The following is a 23,412-nucleotide window of genomic DNA, read 5'->3' as shown; positions in this document are numbered from 1 at the left end:
AATTATTCACAGTAGCCGAGGTATGGACACAACATAAGTGCCCATCAGTGGATAAAGAAGTTGTGCCTTGTGTGTATTAAACGTATGGAAATGTATACTTTTTCTGTGTATGTAAATATATAAATGCATAATGTATAGCATATATGTTACAAATGTGTATATTTATGTCATACTTATATAAGCAATGGAATATTATTCAGCTATGAGAAAAGGAAATCCCACCATTTGCAATACACGGATGATTTTTTTCTTTTTTAAGATTTTATTTATGGGGCAGTGGTTGAGCATCTGCCTTTGGCCTGGGTCATGATCCTGGGGTCCTGGGATCAAGTCCCGCATCGGGCTCCTGCAGGGAGCCTGCTTCTCCCTCTGCCTATGTCTCTACCTCTCTCTCTGTGTGTCTTTCATGAGTAAATGAATAAAATATTGAAAATAAAATAAAATAAAATATCCTTTTAGCTTTGTGCTAGTCTTTGTATTCCTTTCTAAAGTATTTTTTTTATACTTAGACATTATTTCTTTAAACATTGTCTTAGGTTTTCCTTTCTAAGACATTTTTACTGGGCAAATAACATAGGCTCTTCCCTTAGAACAAGCTGTGGATTCATCGAAAAACACAGATTGATTGGTGTGGCTCTGTTTTCCACCACTGTACACCTCCCCACGAAAGCATCGCGACACATGGTCGGCAATATAAAGAATGAGAATTAAAAAAAAAAGACCCCGCAGAGCAAACTGGGACTTTTGCAATTCCTTGAGTTCCCCCCGCCCTTCTTTCTCCTTAAAAAAATCAGAAGATAGGAGCTCTCCAGAGCACTTGTCAAGAGTAAGCGTGATGGGGACCCCAGGACTCTTGAAGGATTAATGAAGTAGCAGCCAGAAGCGGTTCACACCATTCATAAAATATGCAACTTTCTAGTAGAGACAGAGGGGGGGATTCATGTGATTTTCCCCCCCTCCTCTGAGACAAGTCCACCAGCCTTCCCAACACAAGGCTGTGTGATTCTAACCCTGCGCAGCTCCTGCTTGCTCAGGCCTGGCTGCCAGAGTGGGGATGGGCCTAAGCCAAGTCACTGCTCTCATTGGCACCTCCGGGGTGGGGGGGACCCACATGTGCCCAAGGGTGTTAGCACCCCCCCGAGCGAGGGCCCCTGGAAGGATTCTGCTCGGATGCTGGGAGGGCGTGTCAGGAGGCCAGAGCCACCGTGGAGCACTTGGCTGCAGTGTGGGAATGTGAGGCCGTGGGAAGCTCGAGGTCAGAGTCTGCGGCCTCCCTTCCCTGTGACCCTTCCCGGTGACAGGGTGACCTTCTGTTGAAAGGCAGAAGACAGGGGATGAGGAAGAAACCTGCTGTCGTCGGTGTCTTTTGTTTGTTGTCTCCTATTCTCCCTGTTTGGGTAAAAATCTCTCAATTTTTCTATGGAGGACTGAAGGTGTGGTGGATTCATAGACAGTGAACTGTTGGGTTGGGGCTGGTGCCACCCCTGAACTCCTACACACATGACCCAGGCTTGGCTGACTCTCCCCGCCCGGCCATTGTGACCCAGGAACAGACATGTGACTGCAGCTGTTCTCCCTCCCTGGGACCTTTTGCTGTACATTAGAGAAAGACATGCTCCTGACATTGTTAAACTAGTAGGATTATAAACCTGGAGCTGCCATGAGCGCTTTTGCTGATACTGGGGCAGCATCTGAGAATGAAGGTAGCATGAAAGAAAGCAGAACTGAGATAACAGAGGTGCCTGGGTGGCTCAGCAGTTGAGCATCTGCCTTTGGCTCAGGGCGGGATCCCGGAGTCCCAGGATTGAGTCCTACCTCGGTTCCCCACAAGGAGCCTGCTTCTCCCTCTGCCTGTGTCTCTGCCTCTCTGTGTGTCTCTCATGACTAAATAAATAAACCTTTTTTTCAAAAGAGAGAATCTTAAGCAGACTCCACGGCCAGCGTGGAGCCTGACGTGGGGCTCGATCCCACGACCCTGAGCTTATGACCTGAGCCGAAATCAAGAGTCAGATGCTTACCGGACTGACCTCCCCAGGCGCCCCTCACCCTGTGATTTTAGTCTGCGTCTCTCTGGTGCCTAATGATGCTGAGCACCGTGTCATGCTCATGGGCCGTTTGGATTTCCCGTTTTGTAACCTGTTTCAGGATGACTTTGAAGATTTGGGGATTTGGGGGACGGGGGCGGGGGGCGGGATGAGGGAACGGGTCCAGTCGATTGGTGGGAGGGCCCAGCAGTGTATACCTGTGACAATATTATTCCAAGGTGCCTGCCTCTAATTGAGGGTGTTTTCACAACCTCCCCCCAGCAAGGAAGTGCTGATGTATTTAAAAACTCATCCCCAAACTGCATAGAGTGAGTGCACACTTTTTGAAGGCTGTCACTTGAAGCCTTATCTTTTCATCATTTCCAGTTATATAACTTTCTTTCCAACGTGTGTCAATCTGGCAGGAGGACTCAGAATCACGAGCCGATTTCTAAGGAGATTTGCCCAGCAGGCTGCCAGAGGAAGTGTGGTTCAGAGCTCTCCCCGTTCACATCAGACTTGTCCTCTTCTTGCTGCTGGAGCAAGGGTGGATGTTCTCAGGGCCGGTGACAGAAACGGATCTTTTAAAAATGACTTCCCTGCTCAGCTGCCAGGTTGGAAGGGCTTGAACTTGGGGTCTCGAGGCCCCGTCCCTGGCCCTGCTGGAGGTCCAGCGCTGCAGGTTTGCCGACAGTGAGGATTTCCTCCTCCTGCTCCCCAAGGCCCAGTCTGTCCAGTCCTGTGACCAGGCACATGTGGCCTTGTCACGAAGAATCGGCTCCAGGGGAGGTTGGAGGGTGGAGGTGAATGGGGACGAGATCACCCACGGCTTCATGGAGCTTTCTGTTTCTTATCAGTTGTCATTCGGTGAAGGAGCTACTGGTTAGGGGGAGGCGGCCCTCAGGCCTGTCCCAGGCCTGCCAGAGAGCCTGTCTTGAGTGGCTGTTGTGTCTGATTTCTGTCGTTGGAGGGTGTATCTGTCCATGAGAGTCCACAGGGGGGACAGTTGTGGAGGTAGTGGGGGATTGATTGATCAATTGATTTTTATTTATTTTTTTTGAAGATTTCATTTATTTATTCATGAGAGACATACAGAGAGAGAAGCGGAGACACAGGAAGAGGGAGAAGCAGGCTCCCTGTGGGGAGCCCGATGTGGGACTCAATCCCAGGACCCCAGGATCACACCCTGAGCCAAAAGCAGATGCTCAACCACAGAGCCAGCCAGATGCCCCACAGCCATAGCTTTAAAATAATGCTCAGCACACTGGAACCAGGCAATCCTTGTTACCTATTAATATGATCGTTATTTAAAAAAATACCCATTGCTCGGGGGCCCCCATTGAACCAGCATGCCCTGGAGGTTGGGCGTAGACGTGAGCGAAAGCTCACTGGGTGTTTCTAGGGTGTCGTGAGAGTGGGGAACCACTGCTATATGGCTTCACCTTTAGGCTCTCTGACACTGGAAAGGACTTAGTTGAGCAGTTTTGGGGCGGGAGTGAGAGGCAGAGAAGACTGGTACCACCAGGGAAGAGAAAATGGGATGGAAGCCATGATCCAAATTGATCCTTGAGATAGCTGTGGGAAACCAGCCAAGGAGACTGGCTTGAGTTTGCTTCTAATTGGAGGCTGGCCATTTGTCACAGAGACAGCTATTTGAAACTTACCATTTACACATTAGTATGAATAAGTTTATTAGGACCTGTGCAGTCTCAATAGGGCTGAGTGGGACGGGAGCCTGAGAACATGGGTATCGGGATGAAGGGTGTTGGGGAAGGGAGGTGGAGGGGGAACAAGGCTTTATTTATATTTCAATGTTTTGTTTCTTTTTTAAAAAAGATTTTATTTATTCCTGAGAGACACAGAGAGAGGCAGAGACATAGGCAGAGGGAGAAGCAGGCTCCCTGTGGGGAGCCCGATGCAGGACTCGATCCCAGGACCCTGGGATCACGACTTGAGCCGAAGGCAGATGCTCAGCCATGGAGCCACCCAGATGCCCCTTGTTTCTCTTCTTGAGGAGTCCGTGGGGAGTAGAGGAGCCGCATGATAATGGAACTTACTTCATAGCATTGTTGGAAGAATTAAAAGAGTTAATACATGTACATAAATTAGAACAGTGGTCTGTGGGCTTTCTCTGTCTTGTTCACAAAACATTATGTAGTACTAATTTATTGTAAACATTTTTTGGGGGGCGCCTGGGTGGCTCAGCAGTTAAGCATCTGTCTTCAGCTCAGGGCATGACCCCCGGGTCCTGGGATCGAGTCCCCCCCCACACACACACCTCCCTAAGGGGAGCCTGCTTCTTCCTCTGCCTGTGTCTCTGCCTCTCTCTCTGTGTCTCTCATGAATGAATGAATGAATGAATGAATGAATGAATAAATAAATAAAATCTTTAAAAATGTTTATTTCATGTAGGCATGTAAGTTCTCTGCCCAACATGGGGCATGAACTCACGGCCTGGAGATCTAGAGTCCTGTGCTTATGGACTGAGCCAGCCACACCCTCTGGGTTTTCTTTCCTAATCCCCCACCCACCCACCCACCCCACCAACCCTGCTGACTTCTTGTGGGAACCTCCTGTATCCTGGCTCGGCTTGTCTGGTCCTCCTCTTTCTGATCCTGCAAGGCCTGCCTCCGAGAAGTCTGACCAGCCATCCTCCAGTGATGCAGGCATCTAAGATGCACCTGTCAGATACAACCCTCCCTTGGCAGTTGTTAAGTGTATGTGCTGAGACTGAGGTCCTTGAAGGCAGAGACCAATTCTCTCTTTTGGGATCCCCCCACAGTTTTTAACATGGTCCCTTGTGCCCCGGGCAGTGAAGTCTAAAGCATCAAGATATGGGGAATGTACCCTGGTCACATCTTGGCTGTGGGATCTCCAATGAGTCACTCCGTCTTGGGTGGGCCTTCCTCTGTCTCGTCTAAAATTAAGCTGGTAATATTGGGAGCTGAGAGGGTTAAGAGATAAGTGTATATGGAATCAATTCTTCACTTGGAAGTGATATTATAGAGACTGAGGGTACTGTTATTAATCCTCCCATGTTCCACCAGAATGCCTCAGCCAGGGCTGAGCACATAATAATGAGAGACCATCCCTGCCTTCCGGGAGGGAAATGGTTTTTCCCCTTCCAGGGCCAGGACTTTTCAGTTGCAAGTGGCAGAAATCCAATCCACAAATTTCAGCCAAAATAAAGAGGGGAGGGGAGGTTAATTTATGAGCTCCTATTAGTGGGTGGAGTTCAGGCATGACTGGCTCCAGGGACTCACATAATGTCAACGGGGCACCATCTCTCACCGCTAACTGGCTATCCTCTGCAAGTGGACTCTCCCCAGTTACAAGACAAGACAAGTAGTAACATCCTCTCAGCTTAGCGATCTCCCTTGGGGAGAGGGGTCTCCCCCCTCCAAATAAGAGGATATCTTAATAGGCAGATCAAGACAAAAGCTACAGCAGTTCACTCTAGAAAACCATCAGTTGCCCCCCAAGAAACCCCATGCCCGTTAATAGTCATCCCCATTCTCCCTCCCTTACTGCCAAGGAGCACGGAGCTACTACTGCCCATCCCTATGGATTTTACCTATTCTGGGCATTTTGTAAAAATGGAGTCACTTGCGATGTGGCCTTTTGGTCTTTGCTTCTTTCACATAGCTTGGTGTTTCCAAGCCTCATCCACGTGAGAGCATCTGTGAGTAGTACTTCCTTCATTCCTTCTCATGGCTGAATAATATTTTTTTGTGTGGCTAGAACACATCGGAGGTACCACTCATCAGCTGATGGCCATTTGGGTTGTTTTCATTTTGGGCTGTTAGGAGTAACACTGCTACGGATGTTTGTGTAGGGGTTTTTGTGTGGACACGCTTTCGTTTCTCGGTGAGATTACAGGGTCCCGTGGAGACTCTGTGCTTCACGCTCTGATGAACTACCAAACTGTTCTAGCTCTTTAACCCATAATTCTTCTTTTTTTTCTTCCAAGATTTATTTATTAATTTGAGAGATCATGCAAGCAGGGGGCAGTGGGGCAGAGGGAGAGAATCTCAAGCAGACTCCCCGCTGAGCGTGGAGCCCAACACAGGACGGGGGGAGCCTCGATTCCAAGTCCCTGAGATCATGACCTGAGCCGACATCAAGAGTCAAATCACTTAACCGGCTGAGCCACCTGGTGTCCCCAATCTGTAATTCTTAAATATCATTTATGGGAGCTGCAAGGCTATACCAATGTCTTCATTCTTTGGCTGCCGTATCCTCAAATGCTACCAGATGGGTTATGGTGCGCCCTTAGACATGACCCTCTTCTCTCAAAGCTCACATGCCATGCACAACCTTCTGGCACAGGACGTTGGCTTGTGGGTCTGTCCAGGGTACCCGATGGATGCACTGTCCTGGGGGGGACCCCTGCCCCCCTCCACCACAGTGATGCTTGACCCGCAATAAAGCATCATCTGAGAGAGAGGGGTGAAGAGTCCAGGGTAATTGAAACCAGCAAAGCCACCCCTGCCCCGACACCAAAGTGCAGTCAAGAAATTACAAGAGACAAACCCCGAATGATTCTTTTTTTTTTTTTTCCTCCGAATGATTCTGACTCTCTTTCCCAAGCTCCGGCGTCAGAAATGCCCGTTTTGGCTTAATAAGGTTTCATGAGCTCTGGGGCGTATCAGGTGTTCTCACCTGTGATGAGTGACCGGTCCTCACGGCACCTCTGTGAGCTTGCGTGAGCCGTTGGTCCTTCTACCATCTTGCTTTTATGACTGAGGACACGGGAGCCTTGGCATTTGGGATTTGCTCTAGGTTAGGAAGTGACCGTTAGCTCCGGACAGATTGAGCATTCAGATCTCTTAGCTCTGTACTGTTCTGCTATGAGCTCTTGGCAGTATTCATACTTATTTAAAAATCTAGATAAAGCTACTCTGATTTTTTTTTTTTTTTTTAAAGAATCACATTAGAGAGTTTGAGCTTGGCTTTGGGTCGCTTTGATAAAATCACAGTTGGATGTTTGGCACGAGGGAGAGGAACGGCCATGTGGACTCCCCTTCCCCCAACCCACCCCGATCCCATCCCCTGTGCACAAACACAGTTATCCAATATATTTTCAGAAATCTGGTATGCTATATTTATGCAAATGAGGTTTCCTATCCTGCCTGGCTGGTCCTAGAGTCTCACTTTGAGCCCGAAGAGGATATATGAGGATGTTCCCGTTACTTTAAATAGCTCATAAATTCCAAACTGGTAGGTAGTCTCAGTGGTGGGATCGAAAACCATTTACAGAAACTTCTGGGATGTTTCCTTCAGCCTGTTTGAAAAACCAACTTATTTGGGGTGCTCAGAGAGTTTTTGCAAATTCAGGGAAGCCGCTGTGTATTTATACTTCACTGGGATTAAACACATGGACACATACATCTCTACTCCACAAAAACAATAAAATAAACCCAAACCTCGGTGTTGCGGCTTTGCCTGGAAGTATGAAAACCACTATTTATTCATGAGCCAAAATCCAGACGCATCCACTCAGTGGATCTTGTGCAAGTCTGATGAACAAAATACTTTAAAATGTTTCCAAGTGAGTTGGGTAGGTATGGATAAGTATTTTGCCATTAACACATTAAAAAAAAGAAGAAGAAGAAACTGGATGTCTTAAGATTGGATGAGGGCTTTTTGGCTTCCTCCATGCTCATGGAAAGTCTTCACTTAATAGGTGGATCTCAATTTAGCACGCCCAGAGGAGCATGGATTCTGGAAGAGCGTGTCCTAAAATAATGAAATTTTATTGTCTTGCTGCAGGAAAACGAGTGTTTTTTTAGCTGTTGCCCCTTGACGGTGATGTACGCAGCCTGTTCTAAACCGAGGTGGTCAGTTTCCACCCACAGTGCACTGAAGCTGAGCAGGCCTCGGGCACCCAGAGGGCCTGGGAATCTGCATTTCTGGCGAGTTCCCAGTGACGCTGCCGGTTTGTGATCCCCTCTGAGTAGCGAGGCTTTGGAGAATTCACTCCTTGTCTCTCTCTCTCTCTTTTAAAGATTTTATTTATTTATTCACGAGAGACAGAGAGAGAGGCAGAGACACAGGCAGAGGGAGAAGCAGGCTCCCTGTGGGGAGCCCAATGTGGGACTCTATCCCAGGACCCTGGGATCACACCCTGAGCCAAAGGCAGATGCTCAACCGCTGAGCCACTGAGGTGTCCCCATCCAGAAGATGTTCTTAATGAAGGGTCCAGACTCCACCAGCCCTGTCCTTCCATTTCGTATCCATGTTCTTTCCATTTAACACTTGTTTGGGTCGCAAATATCTTATAAACCAGCGTTTGTCAGGCTTGGTTCCCAGTGAGTGTCAGATGTGCTGTTTTGCTGGAACCGAGCAGGGGCAGGTTTGTAAGTGGACTTCCTGAGTTTGGAGGGGCCCCAGATGCCAGTGCTCTCTTGGCGCCCTCGTGGATGCTGTTCCTCAATCTGTCCTCTGTGGTTACTGCATCCCTGAGGTCCCTCCTCTGTAGGTTCCAGGCTTCTGTGATGAATGCCTTACTGGTTCAAAGGGCCTGGGGCTCACACTCTGGACCCTTCCTTGGACCAGCAGGGGCAAGTTCTCATCATTGAGATGGGATGGTTCTTGCTCCTACAGAGACAGAATCATGTGCCTCTCCCCTTTGCTAAGCCCCAGGGCTTTGCTTCTGGATTGACACCCCTTTGAAGGAGAGGAGATGGTCCTCATTTCTGGGGGGCTCAGAAGGCATAGCTGGAAACCCTTGGCCGTTTCAGGCGCTGCCTCTGGCTGTTCATCCTGACCCAGCCCCTCCATCTGCTCAGCAAAGGTGTGGTGGCGGCATCCCTGGAAGGAACAGAGGAACTATGGGTGCCCTGCTTCCCCAAGCCGGGCTCAGGCCACCAATTGGGCTGACATGCTGGTAGGAACGGGTCTGGGGGCCGTGGGCTCTGCTTAAACCTCAGTGCTGACAGCACCAGGCCCCGGGTGAGCCTTCAGCATTAGGTTCTTTGAAACGTCTGCTGTCTCCTCCCTTAACTAACATTTTTTTAAATTATTTTTTTTAAAGATTTTATGTATTTATTTGAGAAAGAGGGGGAGAGAGAGAGAGCAAGAGAAGGAGGGAGAAAGAATGCATGCCCAAGCAGGGGGAGCTGCAGAGGCAGAGGGAGAAGCAGACTCCCCGATGAGCAGGGAGCCTGCTGCGGGACTCGATCCCAGAACCTCGGGATCATGACCTGACGGTTCACAAACTGAGCCCCCCCAGGAACCCCTTAACTAACGTTCTTCACGAAGGATGTTACCTACCACCTGAGCTGCCGCGGGCAGCTTTCACTCAGACTAACCTGAGCAGGACTTGCTCCCGAGGATTACGGGGGTGTTCTTCTTTGCACACCTCCCTCCCAGGACTTCTCAGATGTCCAGAGATCCTTTCTCCCCGCCAGGTGCCCATCTGAGCATTCCTTACCGGGTCCTGTCCTTGTCTCCCTGGCAGGCAACCCAGACACCAGCGTGTTTGCAGCCCTGAGTCGAGCGAGCCTCAGTGCCAGCGATGGGCTATGGGTTTCCTCTTTGGTCTTCCACACTCTGCCTGGGGTGGGGGAGAGGGGGGGACTGGCCTTTCTCGAACCATACTCACCCGGCCATACTCCTTTGCAGGAACTGCCTTTTGCCTTTCTAGAAAATGCTCATGACCTCTGGTTCCAGGCGGCTTCTGTTGTGTGCTTTTTCCCCTTCCTTACCCAGTTGGTTGTATCCTTTAAGGGGTTTGGTTTCCAGAGGGTTCTGTTCAGGATGCAGGCAAGGAGCTATCCATCTGGCCCCTTGTGTCTGTCACTCTTCTCACTTAAAGAAAGACTATTTTTTTTCTTAGAAATTTAACATCCAGGGGTGCCTGGGTGGCTCAGCGGTTGAGCCTTTGGCTCAGGGTGTGATCCTGGGGTCCTGGGATCAAGTCTCGCATTGGGCTCCCTGCAGGGAGCCTGCTTCTCCCTCTGCCTGTGTCTCTGCCTCTCTCTGTGTCTCTCATGAATAAACAAATACAATGTTAAAAAAAATTGAACATCCATGGTTAATCATTTACATATTCATTTCTAGGTCCCCCCCTTTTTTTCTTATCTGGTATTAGGGGTTCTGTAGAGACGAGCTGGATGCTTTAGAGGGATTTCACAACTTTGCATGGAATTCACTCTGGTCTCATAGACCCGGGGGCTCAGAAGTGCATCCTGAGGCCCGTCATGCTGTGATCAGTCATCCCCCACCCCCCAGGGCTGGTTTCCTGGGCCCGGCACTGCCCCTAAGAGGCCGAGGTCCATCTGTCTTCCTGGGCACTTGTTGTCAGGCTCCTGGGCAGCTGGGTCAGGACGTACCCCTGGCTCTGTTGTAGGGACGGTGAGAAGCGCAGGTGGGCACAGCAGCAGATGCCTCAGCTTCGAGGTGGATGCCAAAACAGGACCAGTCACCAGTGTCCCCCGTCCCCTGGGGTCATTGAATCCCCTGGGCCAGGTCAGGGTGGGTATGGGTTGGCTCCACCTGAGCCCCTGCTCTGTGGGCTCCTTTCCCCTCCTGACTCATCAGCTTGATCTGTGACCCTGTGTCCCTGGAGCCCGGCAGACACACTGTCCTTGTTTGCCACGGCCACCAGAACAAAGGAGCCCGGGGGCGGGGGCGGGTTTCATCAACATCTTAATTTCCTGTGTCCCTTCTGGAGGTTGGAAGTTCAAGGTCAGAGTGTCAACAGGGTTGATTTCTTCGGAGGCTTCTCTCCTTGGCCTGTGACAGTGGCCGCCTTCCCCCTGTGTCTTCCTCTCTGTACCTGGTTGAGGATCCTAGCCAGCCTCCTCTTCTCATGAGGACACTAGTCATATTGAATTAGAGGCCGCTCTAATGACTTTATTTTTATTTAATCACCTCTTTACTATTTATTTATTTGAGATAGGGCAAGAGAGTCAGGGAGCAGGTGGGTAGGTGGTGGAGGGGAGGGGCAGAGGGAGTGAGAGAGAATCTCAAGCAGACTCCGTGCAGAGCGTGGAGCCCAACACGGGGCTCGATCCCACAACCCTGAGATCACGACCTGAGTGGAAACCAAGAGTCAAATGTTCAACCCGGCTGAGCCACCCAGGTGCCCTGACTTCACCTTTTTAGAGCCTGCCTGCAAATACGGTCACATCCTGAGGTGCTCGGGGTTGGGACTTCATCTTTTATTTATTTATTAGAAAGAGAGAGGGAGGGAGAGAGAACAAGCAGAGGGGGCAGCAGAGGGAGAGGGAGAAGCAGGCTCCCAGGGGATGCTCCACCATGGAGCCACCCAGGTGCCCCTCTTTGGAGAGTTATTAACGGGCGTCAGGGGTCCCACTTTGCTCCTGGATGGACGCTAAGAAATCTCAGACTTCCACACTCCTTGACACTATCCAGGAGCATAATATCTCCACATAATTAAGTCTCACTTTTATGTCCTCAATAAATGGCTTCTCGTGTATTCCCTGCGTCACGTTCATTCCCAGGAAATTGATCTTCCTTCTCATGGTTGTGAATAAAATTTAATTATGTTTTAAAATTGGTTATTGATGATCTGTGGTTCCAGAAGGATGTTCATAAATAGTCATGTTCTGTCTTTGATGGGAATTCCCTGAGGGTTTCCTCATACCTCTGATACTGGTTGTTGGTCTTAGATAGCACGCGTATTTTCTGTTTAACATCTTAATATCCCTTTTATGTGTGTTTTTCTGTGTCCTTCTGGGGAGTGCAAGATGAAGCTGGTCCTAATACCAAGGAGAGGTGTTTTTGAAGCTACAAATAGATGTGGGATGGTAGCAAAGGATGCATTGCCAGCATCTCTCAAGACAATCATGGATGGTTTCATTTAAAAATAATACAATTATAGGGGCACCTGAGTTTCTCAGGGGTCTGCCTTTGGCTCATGTCATGATCCCAGGGTCCTGGGATCGAGTCCACATTGGGGTCCCCGCAGGGAGCCTGCTTCTCCCGCTGCCTGTGTCTCTGCCTCTCTCTGTGTCTCTCATGAATAAATAAATAAAATTTAGAAAAAAAGATAATACGATTACCAATATTACTTTTTCCAGCAAGACCGAATGTCCATATCCGAGGCAGCTGAGTAGAAAGAGCAGAGGATGGAGTGTCTGGAAACATGGACTCTAGCGCTAGTTTGAGTTTTAATTACGAATTTGACCTTGGGTGAGGGAGTATGTTTCATTTTCCCCCTTCACAACATCCCACATCCATGTCCCCTTATCTGTAAAATGGGTATAGTTATGTGTTCCTTTCCTACCAGTGAGTTGGAAGGATAACGATGAATCCGTAGTCCTTCTGCACGTTTATTTAAATGCTTTCCCATCTGTAGATGAACGATGAACAAAGTGTAAACTGAGCGGATATCATGATCCTGTGCACCACCATCAACCCACAGTTCATTTTTCATTCACTCCTTTGTCCAACAAATATTTGTTGGGCAACCGTGGCGTGCCAGGAATTGTTCCAGACACTGGGAATACAGCAGTAGACAAAGTAGCCTGATTCCCCCCTCCCAGTGGAGCTTATGTTCCAACAAGCAGATAAACACTGGCAAGATCAATAAAACAGGGAGGTGCAGGATGGTGCATGACGCAGCGTCCGGGGAGGTTTACTTTAAGTGGGTTGGTCGGAGAAGACCTCGCTGAGGTGATGTTTGAGCAGAAGAAGGAATGAGCCGGATGGAGGTCTGGGGGAAGACTGTGCTGTGCAGAGGGACAGCAAGTGCAAAGGCCCTGAGGTACGACAGCAATGCCCACACAGCTTGAGTTGGGCAGGCAGACAGGGAAAGGGAAAGAGTTTCAGGTCCAAGAGGTCGAGGAGGGTGAGGTCACATAGGACCTTGTGGCCTAGAACAAGGAGTCTGTCTCCCTTTTGGGGGTATGAAGAGAAGCCATGGGGGAGGACGCCTCGGTTTCCCATCCTAAATCGATTGCTCTGGCTGCCTGCAGAGAGTGGATAGGAAGCCAGGGATGGGTGGAGGCAGGTCAACCCGAAGGGATGGAGACCCAGCCCCGGACTGCAGCCCCAGATGCAGTGGGAAGCTTTGGGTTTGGGGTCCAGCTTGAGGACGGTGCTGGCGGGGTTCACAGAGGAGTTGCATGTCTCATCGAGAGACAGCTGCTTGGCTCTTCCTGTGAGCCGAGGATGTGTCCGGGGCAGTGTGTGGCCTCCGTTGTGCTGAGTCGAGAAAAACCGGGGACCCCCAGTGCGTCTCCAGGCCTCTGGCTGGGTTTGGGTGTTGGCTGGAGACAGTCTGCCCTGGGGCCTGGCTGTGACAGCTGCCCGCAGGCTCCTCCCCGTTCCCCGAGGGTCACCGAGCCCCGCACCGCCCTCTTTGGAGTTGGCCTTGGTCACGGAATACTTGGCCACGGGTGACATCATGATTCATTAATAAAAGCCAGACAACATTTGGGAGGCATTTGCTGGGATCCAGGGCATCCCGTCCTCACGCAGACGGCCCTGTGTGTCCCTATGAGGCTGGACCCACCCACGCGCTCCAAGGGGGGCCACGTTGTGAATTTATACCCTTTGTGCTCTCAACTCAGCCCGAGTCTGCACTGGGAAAAGTCTCTTCCCTCCCTCTGTGGGGCTTCAGGGCTTCGGGCCTTCCCCACTGTTTTCTGTGCCTCGTGTCCCCTTTGATCTAATGCTGGAAATTTATTTCCATCGCAAGCTTAGGCATCCAGCTCTGGCGGTGCAAACCCTCCACCGGGGACTGGCGGTGGAGGGGGTTGGGGGAGAAGGAGAGACCCCCCATCACCGTGCTTCCCCCTACCTCCCTTCCATGCCCCAGTTTTGTTTTTTTTTTAAGATTTTATTTATTTATTCATAGACCCACAGAGAGAGAGGCAGAGACACAGGCAGGGGGAGAAGCAGGCTCCATGCAGGGAGCCCCATGCAGGACTCGATCCCGGGTCTCCAGGATCACACCCCAGGCTGCAGGCGGCGCCAAACCCCTGCGCCACCAGGGCTGCCCCCATGCCCCAGTTCTGAGGCCTGCCTGTCCCTGGGCACAGAGCGCAGGGGGGGTCGCGGGGCTCTGGGTGCAAAGGATGGAAAAAGATTGTGTCCTCCGCGTGGAGACAGGGAAGGCACACACAGGAAAATACTCACAGACCAGATTGGGAACATGAACAAATGTGAGCCAGCAGGGCCTGCCCTTTTTTAACTGGGGAGAAATCTGTCTGGCCAGCTCAGTCCCCAGGGGCGCCTCCCCTCTGGGGAGCCAGTCTGAGCAACGGCAGAGGTGTAAGGTCGGAGCCATCTGGAAGGTCCGTTTCAGGGAGAAGAGAGAAAGGACTGATCTTGAGGATGTATGTCTGAGGATCTGTCTGTCTTTTGGAGGAGGAGGCCTGTGGGGGAGACAGGCCCACGCCCTAGGGGTGTAAGGGGCATTGAGGCCCTCGGGAGAAAAGGAGGGAGGAGGCCTTTTGTGGCCACTGCCTGTAATTCGGACCCAAAGAGAGAATGAATGAGACTTTTAAGGTATGCCTGGTTGGCTCAGTGGTTGAGTGTCTGCTTTTGGCTCAGGGCATGATCCTGGGGTCCTGGGATTGTGTCCCACATCGGGCTCCCCACAGGGAGCCTGCTTCTCCCTCCACCTTTTTTTAAAAAAAAAAGGGCTTCTAAGTTTTGCTACCAGTTGTGAGTGAAGCCATCTCCCCCACCCTTTTAAAGAGACTTTAAAGATCACATCCCCTTTGGGGCACCTGGCTGGCTCTGTTGATGGAGCGCACGGCTCTTGATCTCAGGGTTGTGAGTTCAAGCCACGCGTTGGGTTGTAGAAATGACTTAAAAATAGAAAACCTTGAAAAAAAAAATCAAATCGCTTTTAAATCATTTTTGCTTGCCTGAGTGACGTACTTTTGAGTGTGATGATGGCAGACGGAGACCGAGCCGCGGCTGCGTGGACAGCCCCTGATGACCAGTGTGTGTGTCTACATGTGTATGCATGTGTGCAGGATGGACTGGGGTGGAACGCCACGGATTGGGTAGCTGGGTTATATAGTAACTATGGTTAACCTGAGGGTCTGAGTCCTCTGTGTCCTTGCCGACACTTGGTAGTATCTGTCTTTCTGATTGTGTTTTCATTGTGGTTTTGGTTTGCATTTTTCTGAAGACTAATGATATATATATATATATATATATATATATATATATATATATATATTTAAGATTTCATTTATTTATTCATGAGACACACACAGAGAGGCAGAGACACAGGCAGAGGGAGAAGCAGGCTCCCTGTGGGTAGCCCAATGCGGGACTCTATCCCAGGACCCCAGGATCACGCCCTGAGCCAAAGGCAGATATTCAACCACGGAGCCACCCAGGCACCCCTGAAGGCTGATGATATTGAACATCTTTTCAAGTGCTTACTGGCTTTCTGTGTCTTGGGAGAAAGGTCTTGTCAGAACCTGTGCCTGGGGATCCCTGGGTGGCGCAGCGGTTTGGCGCCTGCCTTTGGCCCAGGGCGCGATCCTGGAGACCCGGGATCGAATCCCACATCGGGCTCCCTGTGCATGGAGCCTGCTTCTCCCTCTGCCTGTGTCTCTGCCTCTCTCTCTCTCTCTGTGACTATCATAAATAAATTAAAAAAAAAAAAAAAAAGAACCTGTGCCTGTTTTTCTATAACCGACTTAAATTACCAATGTCGTTTCATTACAGGGTTGTAAATGTTCTTTACATATTCCAGATAAGAGTCCCTTATCAGATACATACACGATTTGCAGAAATTTCCTTCTGTCCTCTCTAGGTTGTCTTTTCACTGCCTTTACGGTTTTCTTTGACACACAGACGTTTTTAATGTGGATAATGTCGACTTTATGTGATTTTTTTTTCCTTTTTCTTTGCGTGGCTTTCGTCATTCTACATGAGAAACTGGCCAAATCGAGGTCATGAAGGTTTATACCTGTTCTCTTCTAAGAGTTTTAGAGTTTGGGCTCTTAACATTTAGAATGTAGATCTGCCTTGAGTTGATTTTTGCAAATGGTGTGAGAAAGGGGTCCAGCTTCATCTTCTCGCAAGTGGCTATCGTGTCCTAGCATCCCGTTGTTGAAAAGGCCATCCTTCCCCCATGTTGTGGTCTTGGCACTCTTGTCATCAGGGCTTCTTTTAACTATGTGATTTATTTAAGTCTCTGGGTGGGGAAGCATCTACTGACCCACAGCAAGAAAAATTAAATCAGTGAAGGATCATTTACATTTAAAAAAAAAAAATTAAAAAAAAAATTGCTTTGGGAGCACCTGGGTGGCTCAGTCAGTTGAATATCTGCCTTCAGCTCAGGTCATGATCTTGGGGTCTCGGGATCGAGCCCCTGCATCAGGCTCCCCTCTCTCCCTTTGCCCCTTCCTCCACTTGTGCACGTGCTCTCTCTCTCTCTCAAATAAATAAAATCTTTAAAAAATGCTTTTGTTTGGACTTCTACACAAGATTTCAATGAAAACTCACTGAAAATGAAAATCGGCAAGATGTAATGTGGCTACATAGATAGAAGTAAGGAAATTTGGAGTTTTATTAATCTGGCCCCGTTGGTGGTGGGGTGGTGGGGGAAGCTCGGGAGGCACTTGGCCTGGAATTAGATGGTGTGTGCAACCAGAGCTGATTGCATCAAGTGTGGGAGCCCAGGCTGTGGGTCTGGGAGCATGGGGATCCCCATGTCCTGCCCCAGCTCACACTCCCCCGATGCCTCCCTAGGGGTACGAGGTCAGCACCAGGACAGCTGGGCACAGGGTACAGCCGGCTGTGGGACCTGGTTCCAGTTTTTCCTTGGCCTTGAATCAGGAGGGGGGGATGAGGGAATTATTTCTTCTAGAAGCTTTCACCGCAGAATGGAATCCTGGAGTGCCGAGGCCTCTGCCTCCCACGCATGGGTTGGGCGGGGGAGCTGCCCGGGACCGTGGGTGTGGGCAGAGAGGATGCACGCACCGCCTCCCATGTGACTCAGGGCCCCAGCACTGGGCAAGGTTGTGTGCTGGGGTCCCCAGGCCTGGCTCAGCTCTTGGAAACCGGACCCGCATCCACTGCGAATGTTTTGAACACCCGAGAGCAGAGCATTAACAGAGTCCCCGATGTTCGGAACCCTAATGCAGTATTGGCGTGTGCTCCGTCCAGAATGTTCCTGCCCCCAGACGCGGTCCTGCAGTTGGCACAGATCTGTATGGTTCTCGTGTTTAATCAACGTCATGGGGGAGAGATTTGGGGGGCGGTGGTGGTTGTTCCAGGATGTGCTTGGAGCTTCCTGCCCTGGGCTGCTCAGCGCAGCTTGGCACCTGCCCGGTCTTGGGGGACTTTGTGGGGATGGAGACGGCAGCCCTCTTCTTGGAGGGGAGTCCGATCAGGAGGTTTGGGTTACTGCTTTTCAAAATCAAGTTCTCCGGTTGTAACCTCCAGCCCCGAGTGCACAGTTGAGATGCTTTCTGGGAAGCTGGATAGGGCTGTTGATGCCAAGGGTTCTGGAACCAGGGGAAAAGTGAGCATTGCCTTGCAGTACTGCAGATCTGGGCTCTTCTAGACCCTGGAACCAGCTAGCAAAGGCCCCGGGCCGGCCACCCCCAGCCGGCCACCCCCAGCTGGCCTGCCTTCACACCGCAGACCGTGCAACAGAGGGAGGGCCCTGCGGTGACCCCCGGAGTCTCCCTGGTGTTAGCTGGAGCTGGGTCTCAGGAGGGGCCTGTGGGGGCTCTGCTGCCTCTTCCCTCGGGCTCCCCGGGTCACTGTTTATTACTTCATTTCAGCCTTCAGAGTGAGGCCGACACCCACAATCCTGAGATGCCTGATCATCTCATAGGATAGTGACAGGTTCAGATGTCAGGGGCCAGGTAGGCCCTGAGATCCCAGGAATCAAGTGCCGTCAGAAACAGTGTCACCCAGCTGTAGGGAACGCAGACCCAGCTGCAAATCCACAATCTCCCCGTCTTCTAATGTTGGTATTGATTCAAATCGAAAATAGCAGCAGACAGCACAGTGCGCTGCCCAGAACCTACCCACAGCCTCCTTGTAACCCTCTCTCTGCATAGTTAGGTCCTAGGGACAGGTGGTGACTCACCCAGGGTCGCCGATCCGATAAGCAGCGTGCACTCACACCCAGGTTTCTGGACTCCCGGGCTCTGGTGGCCGGTCAACCTTACCAGTACCTCGGGGCACCTGGGTGGCTCAGCAGTTGAGCAGCTGCCTTCCGCTCAGGGCAGGACCCCAGGGTCCTGGGATCGAGTCCCACATTGGGGGAGCAGTAGGGAGCCTGCTTCTCCTTCTGCCTGTCTCTGCCTCTCTCTCTGTGTGTGTCTCATGAATAAATAAACAAAATCTTTAAAAAAAAAAAAAAAACCGTACCAGTACCCACCAGTCAAGCAAACAGGGTCCCAGTGAGGTTAAGGAAGATCATTCAGCTCAGTAAGGGGCAGAGCTGGGATTTGAACCCAGAACTGGCCTGCTCTGTCCCTCCTGCTGTCACTGGGATGAGAATTGGCGTCTGCTTGGTTATGGAGCGTGTTTTCTCCCCACAGCTCCGCACTGGGATTGGCTCCTCCTAACCCTCGAAACAGAGCTGTTGCGTGACCAGTGAGCAGCTTCCCCGAATCCTGTGGACTTGTGGGGGAGCAGGAGGAGATCCTGGGAGCACACGCGTGTGTGTACGGGTGGCTTCTGCACCTCTTGCTCATACCCATCCATCGTTCCCGGGTTTCCTCCCGAGAGCTCAGAGAAGTTCCCTAGAAAGAGGAGTTGGAGCAGATGCTTTTCTGTGTCTGAGAAGCAGCCCCCCGCCCTCTTAGCTAGAAAGGCCCACTTAACCCGTGCCCTCCCTCAGTTACCACTGAATTGGTGTCTCCAGGCTCAGCCCCGACGGGGGGGGGGTCCCCTGCGGATTCGGGGGGCGCTCTGGGCAGGGCGAGCCAGGACCACAGCCAGGCAGCACCCTCGGTGGGCAGGAGCCGAGGAGCTCCCAGAACACACCTTGTCCGGCTCCCCAAGGCTTCATCACGAGAGTCTGCTGGAGGGTCCTATGTGCCCACGGTGGGACAGGGTCGGGGGGACGGGGCAGGTAGGGCTCATAAATCAGGCGCAGGGGCTTCTCAAAGATTCACTAACTAAATATTTTCCAGATGTTTTCATAGTCCTTTAGGGCTGATCTAGATGAGGGCTAAACAAGACTCAGCCCTAACTTCTCCAGGGGCTCCCACCCTCTACAACCCCTGGACCCTTCGCACCCTGGCCTCATTCCTAGCACCACCCCGACCCCAGCCCCCTCGCCCTCCCCCTCCTCCTTTCATCCTCCTGGGAAAGAGGATGGCCTCTTCTCCTTTTTAGCCCTGTTACACTTGTAATATTCTTTACTCTGAATATCTTTCTACGTTAGCCCACGAATCTAAAGCGTCATTTTTGGTGTTTGCTATCAGTTCATTGTTCGGATGAACTGTTTATTATTTATAATCTCCTAACGATGGACATTGAGGTTACTTCCTTCTTTTTTTTTTTTTTTTTTTTTGGCTATTAAAATCCCTGGTGCTGCATCCCCGTGATGACATCTCCTTGCTCTGAGATGGATTTGCTCTTTGGAATGGTTACACCAATTCACAGCCCTTGCGATGACTCATGCCCCATTTGTTGGCCAAGGCTGAGATTGGCAGGCCTACGGAGAGCTTTTATTTTATTAATTTATTTATATTTATTTATTTCCCCTCTTCCGCCAAACTTTTTTTTTTTTAAGAGAAAAATGTAAAAAGAGAACTGGTAGCTACAGATTCTCCCTCTGACCTTATGGATCACTGTGCCTGTGCTGTTTTTCTCCATGCCTTGCTCCTGCCTGTCCTTCTACGCTCCTGTGAGCACGGAAGTGTGCTGCTCTAATGGAAGGAGTGTGCTGGATGGGAGGCCCCTGCGCCAACCCTGGCTCTGTTACCCAGTGACCTAAGGAAAAGCTCTTGCCTTCCTGGTGCATCTGTTTTTTCATCTTTGCAATGGGAATAATCACACTTGTGGCACATGCTTGGTGCGTGGTGGGGGGACGGGTAAATATTTATTTTCAGACCTCTCCCAGTGATGCGAGCTTCCGTAACTTCTCTTCTGCCCCCTGACCTCCAGCACTTCTCTGTCACCCCCCCACTCATGGCTTAATCCACCATGAAGTGCTTTCATGCTTGCAGACTCAAGGGATGCATGATTTGGATCTTTGGGTGCATGGTGGTGACCCAGGCTCTTGTGGGGGTAGTTCCTCTGCCCTGAGACTTCTAGAGGTGTTGGATGAATGAATGTGGGGATCGCATGGGCCCCCTGGGGTTCTTTTCTGCCAAATTGAAGGGAGCACTTGGTGGGGTATAGCGAGTACAGATGGCACTGCCGGAGGAGGTGGAGGGCCTACCTGCCACAGGGCCTTGTGCCCACCTGCGCGTGTATGTAGGTGTACATAGCGTATCTGGGCTCCCTCCTTTGGGATTTGGGAAGGGGCTGTGGCATGGAAGCTGCATTTCCCCAGGACCCCAACCTGTGGGTCTCCCCTAGGAGCTGGGTGTGCAGCCCGAGTCCTGGGTGTGAGTGAGGGCCCGTCTGTGCAGGGCTGCCCAGTTTCTCGTCTGCCGCCCGCCTGGCCTCTCCCTGTTGGAAGCTGTGCAAGGTCCCGCCACGAGGGGCTGGTCGGAGCCGGAGCCATGTGGGGAGCCCTCTGGGGCACAGTGACGGCTCTGTTTCCTCCTCCGCCTCACCAGGGGCCCCCATTCACTGCAAGGAGAGTCACGCATTCCCCCTTGAGATAAGAATAGAGCCCGACTGTGCCCCAGGACAGAGTCCAGCTTCTTCTGCCGACCCTCCGAGGCCTGGCAAGGGCCCCCAGATGGTACTGGCATGAGTGGGCCCTGGCCGCCTGCCCCGCCAGCCCCTTGTGCATTGTGCGGCGGGGACACTGGGTGCAGTGTGCATGCGTGCCCGCCCGGCCCCCCCACCCAGAGACCACTGTCTCCAGGCTGTGCTCAGGATGGAGGGGTTTGGCTTCCAGTCAGCTGCCCCTGGGCTCTACGGTGCCCCTTCCCTTCTGGGGCCTCAGACTCCACCCTCCCGGTCCTGATACCTCCCCTGCGCGGCCACTCCTGTTTCTTCCTGGAAGCGAGAGCTGGAGCCCTGGCTGGAGGGTGGGGAGGAACCTGGCTGGGTGTTGAAGGCCGCATTCTGGCAACGCAGCTGCCTCCTCCTGCAGCCCCAAGGTGCAGGAGACAGGAGCCAAGGGCCACTGATTGTGTGTGATGAATGGGGTGCTGGCGGCCTCCCCCCCCCCAGCCCTGCCCCTGTGTCGCAGTCTCACGTCACTCCCAACAGCGGGACTGGACCAGGCTCTCTTAACAGGGCACAGGGGCGAGGGGTGCTCCTGAGCTCTCCTTGTGATCAGGTCGGATGATCCTTAGTGTAGTTGCCAGCCTTCAGATTCTCAGGGTGGGGCTTCTCAAACTGTGGTCCCCGGACCAACCACTTGAGCCACAGCATCACCTGGGAGCTTGCTGGAGATGCCCATCCTCAGGCCCCACCCTGGGCCCGGAAATCTGCATTGACACGTTCTCTAGGGGGTTCTGGTGCCCGCCCCAGGTGCTCTGGCGTTAACTGTTTGCAAACAGATTTCAGCACTTTGCCGGGTAGATTGGGTGACTCAGATGAGCACTGAGGGCTGTGACATCCTGGTGGGCACACGTTCCATCCAAAGGCATTCGGATAAAGGGATCTAAAAATATTTGAACGTGGAGTCTCCCATTCTAAGAAAAAAACAAAAAACAAAAAGAAAAACAAAAACCCTGGATGCCTGGGTGGCTCAGCGGTTGAGCATCTGCCCTTGGCTTAGGGCATGACCCCAGGGTCCTGGGATGGAGTACCACATCGAGCCTGCTTCTCCCTCTGCCTGTGTCTCTGCCTCTCATGAATAAATAAATAAAACCTTAAAAAACAACAACAACAAAAAACTTCAGTCTTAACATTTTCACACCTTCCAATTGTTTCTCCTCCAACTGTATGAGGTCACGTTTTGGGTTCGCGGATGAAAACACTGAACGGTGTGTCCCTGAGCAACTTGGTGCAGTGGAGGTGTGAGTGGAAGCCAGGGTTTTCCACTGACCCACCGAGGAGTCAACCATGAGGCCAGTGGGATGAGGTGCCCCTTCAGGTGGCTCCTGGCCTGGCCTGACAAAACAAGAGAGTTGCTGCTGAGTATTTGGATAGGGCCATGCACATAAGATGTGAATGTTTTGGGGCAAACGCTGCCGTATCTGGGTCTCTGTCCCAACCTGCGGGTTCCTGAAAGTCGTGGCCTTGGGGCACCAGCCACTCTTCCAGGAAGAAAGTGCTAGAAGTGCAAGTCTCCCCCCCGGGACAGGGCAGGGTGAGTAGAAACCGTGGCTGACTGTTTTTTCTGAGGCTTTCAGGGTTTCCGAGGCAAGGTCCCCTGGGTGGGTGCAGGAGAACGATATCACCTCTGTTTGCAAGCGAGAAAGCATAGTCTCTGGGGGGGTTCTGGTCGCACCTCCTCCCACCCTTGTGTCAGGCCCACCCACTCACACCTCCCCAGTCCTCCTCAGGAGACCCAGTCTCGGTGGCTTCCGAGACTCGGTTTGAAGCAGTGGGGTCGAGAAGCATGAGACAGAGGTTGGTGAGGGGCAGGTAGGTAGGCAGTCTCCTGAGTACCTGATGAGATCCGAGGATCTCTGCACCTGGCTCAGCCAGGCTGAGATGGCCAGTCTCTTGGCCAGTGAGCGCACCTGTGGCCTCTCAGTGGGTAGGGCGTTTTCAAACGGATCTGTTGATTCAGAAATATGTACTAACAATACACAGCATTTTAAATTAAACTTAATTTTTTAAAGATTGTATTTATTTATTCATGAAAGACACACACAGAGAGAGGCAGAGACACAGGAGAGGGAGAAACAGGCTACCTGTGGGGAACCCGATGCAGGACTCGATCCCAGAACCCTGGGATCATGCCCTGAGACGAAGGCAGATGCTTAACTGCTGAACCACCCAGGTGCCCCTTATGTTTTTGGGATCTTCTGCTGGCCGTCTGGGGATTCACTTCTGGTCCAGCTGGGCCACGTAGGGGGAGACTCAGTCGTAGGAAGGAAAAGTAGTACTGTTCCAACTTTTCAAGTCCTGACAATTCTGGAGCTGGGACTGGGCCTGGGGGTGGAGAGAGAGACCAGAAGCGTTTAGGGCAGGGCAGAGGGTGGTGGACGGTGGCTGGCCCAGCTCCTGGTGGCTGTCTCTTCCACTGCAGCCCGGGGCCAGCACCAGGCCAGCTGGCTCACAGCTGGAGGCAGTAGTGGGAGGCGACTGGAGGGTCCACAGGCCGAGACTGTGTCAGTGATGTGTGCCCATCATCAGCCTGGACCTTCCTCCAAACGGGAAAAGCCCTGGTGCTCAGCCC

The 23,412-nt window shown here is 51.6% G+C and overlaps 1 protein-coding gene and 1 long non-coding RNA gene across 3 annotated transcripts in view; both read left to right on the top strand.

The window, feature by feature from the left end:
• GAS7 (growth arrest specific 7) overlaps nt 1-23,412 on the top strand; it is a 210,732-nt gene that overhangs the window by 27,518 nt on the left and 159,802 nt on the right. The gene's annotated exons all lie outside the window — the stretch shown is intronic.
• On the top strand, nt 1,537-4,135 carry LOC112647374 (uncharacterized). Its single transcript, XR_007410753.1, has 3 exons — nt 1,537-1,703; nt 2,450-2,706; nt 3,861-4,135. It is a non-coding gene; the product is annotated as an uncharacterized LOC112647374 (long non-coding RNA).

This window comes from Canis lupus, chromosome 5 (genome assembly GCF_003254725.2).
Source record: "Canis lupus dingo isolate Sandy chromosome 5, ASM325472v2, whole genome shotgun sequence".
Taxonomy (NCBI): domain Eukaryota; kingdom Metazoa; phylum Chordata; class Mammalia; order Carnivora; family Canidae; genus Canis; species Canis lupus.
The sequence above is the reverse complement of the archived record's forward strand: the minus strand, read 5'-3'. Positions and strand labels throughout refer to the sequence as shown.